Source organism: Amphimedon queenslandica, unplaced genomic scaffold, assembly GCF_000090795.2.
Source record: "Amphimedon queenslandica unplaced genomic scaffold, v1.1 AMPQUscaffold_12662, whole genome shotgun sequence".
In the NCBI taxonomy this organism is placed as follows: domain Eukaryota; kingdom Metazoa; phylum Porifera; class Demospongiae; order Haplosclerida; family Niphatidae; genus Amphimedon; species Amphimedon queenslandica.
Window position 1 is genome coordinate 16,054 of NW_003547102.1, and position 2,762 is coordinate 18,815.

The window sequence follows — 2,762 nt, forward strand, 5'->3', positions numbered from 1 at the left end:
CACTGCTAATAAAGTTAGAAGAGCAAGCTATAAAATTTCCTTGCATGCAAGTCACAAGTTCTGAGCTGCTCTGCATGTGTATCATTCAATTTACAATTTGACAACAACATTAGCCTTTGTGACATCTAAACATTGTATATTGCCATGCTAGCTTGTGCTCGCCCCTTCAATGTTCTACATTCGCCTAGTATTATTTATGAAGGCGGGGCAACTTATTATCTTAATAAAAATTAATTAAAAAAATTTATTCTTAACAAAGCATGCTCGCGAGGGGTCCGACACCAGTCTTTATTGTGTACGAGATTTCCAAACTTCAGTATACTTCCGCATACAAGTGTTGACTCTTGACTTCCTTAGTGACTTCCAGCCTGACTTCTGACTTCCAGCCTCACTTCATGACTTCAGCCTGTACTTCTTAACTTCAGCCTGTACTTCTTGACTTCCACCAGTCCTCTTCTGACTTTTTCAGAGTTCAAAGGGTTGATTACTTTTAGGCATTAAACGTGAACCTTTCATGGTTGGGCAAGCTACTAGAAACAAGGTCTCAAGTTGATCCATCAAATGCTGCCATTAATTCTACATGTCTCAAAAGTTATTTCTTGGACTTACCACACTCATTTGTGATTCTGCTGGTCTTGATTTGTTCTTGACCAGCCACTAAGTCCGGTCAGTCTCAATACCTAGAGCAATTTTCCCTGTTTCTCTTTCCCCATAGCTGTTTAGAGCTCTATCCACTAGGCTCCCTTTAACTCTTCTTCATTGTTCTCCACTGTGTTTATCAAATGCCTCCAAAGAAGCAGAGGCATATCTGTCCGATCTGTGAGGAGCAAGTAGTTGACAGCCGTCACAACTCCATCTTCTGTGATGGATCGTGTTCTACCTGGCTTCATCATGGATGTGCTGGATTGACGAAGAGAGCTTTATCTAATCTTGAGGGATCTGTTGAACCCTTTGTCTGTCCTTCATGCCGTTTGGTAGAACAGAGTAGCGCATTGACTTCCCTAAAGCTGGAGCTCGCTTCACTTAAGGCCAAAGTTGCTGAGCTCACTCAAAGATTGTCTCCTGCTAGTCATGACTCACCTGCAAGGACCCCCTCTGAGTCTAGTTCCTCTGATAGGGCTGCCCCGCAAGGAATAAATCAGTCTAATACAAGAGAGTTGTCAAGAAATGGAGGTGTTTCAAGGCAGTATTTACGGAATGCTCAAAGCCATGACAGGAGACAGAATCTAATTTTCTTTGGTATACAGGAGTCTCCCTCAGGCACCCCATTTAGTGAGAGAATGGAACATGACTATAACGAAGTGTTTTCCACCATTAATCCTTTGATTGTGTCTGATCACCCTAGTCACCTTCATGCCTCCATTTGTGCTTGCTCTCGGCTTGGTAAATTTGACGGTTCTTCCCAACGCCCTCGCCCTATCCTTGTAAGGTTTAATACTGCCTTTACTATCAGGACAATCCTCCGTAACCTTTCTCAGCTCTCATCTTCTACAAATATTCACATCAGACGCGATTTATCAAGGGAAGAGAGGCATATTAACTCGATTCTCCTCAAGGAGCGTTATCGTCTAGTCACAGAGTGCGATGTGCCCAAAGATAATATCCGATTCCGGGGTAAGTCTTTGTTAATTAATGGTACACTACATGGTGAGGTTGTTGGAGATGGTTTTGTCATATCTGAGTCTCAGGTTAACTCTGTAGAGGTTGGCGGTGATGACTCCGTTGCAGCTAGCTCACATGGTGTATCTGTTGATTCCCCTCCACCACCCTCCCCTCCTTCTCCCTCTCATCCTCCTTTACACGCTTCTCCCCCATCTTTGGATTGACTATCTCTATCCTATGTTAATGCTAGGAGCCTGACAAACAAGTTACACTTCTTCCAATCTCATGTCTATTCATCTCAACCTTCAATCGTTGCAGTCACTGAAACCTGGCTTTCTACTTCATTCTATGACAAGGAGATATTGCCCTCTGGTTACATTATATATCGTAAAGATCGTCCTTCTCGTGGAGGAGGTGTACTCTTGGCTATTGCTTCTCACATCCCAACACTATTTATCTACTCTCAATCTGACCCTGATATCTTGGCTATAAAGCTTCTAACTCCTTCCCCCATAATAATATGTGTAATTTACTCCCCTCCTCAATCTTCTCTTGACTCCAACTCCTCTCTCCTATCTTTTCTTCGATCTATATTTTCCTCCCCTCTGCCAGTTGTTGTTCTGGGTGATTTCAACTGCCCAGATATTGACTGGCCTTGCCTTTCAGCTCTGGCCAGCTTCTCTGCCCTGCTATGTGATCTGGTATATGACTTGGGCTTGTCCCAGTGCGTCTCTGTCCCTACACATATAAAGGGTAATATTTTGGACCTTGTTCTTACCAACTGTGAGAATAAGATCTCTGATGTTACTATACTACAATCACCTTGGTCTACCTCGGATCACTACTTAATCTCTCTTTCATTACTTGCAGGCTGTCCTAAAGAGCCAAGGAATCCCCCCTCATCTTTTCTCAACTACTCCAAAGCTGACTACCATGGTATGTGTGACTTTCTGCTTGACTGGGATTTTGCCCCCTGCTATTCTTCACAAGATGTTGACTTCATTTGGAGTGAGATATTGTCTGCCATTTATACCTCTATCGATAAGTTTGTCCCAACGGTATTTGTTTCTAAGAGACACTCCTACCTCCCTCGGTGGTTTAATAGCTCTTTGAGACATAAACTAAATTGCATGAGGACTGCTCGTAGGAAGTGCCGATCT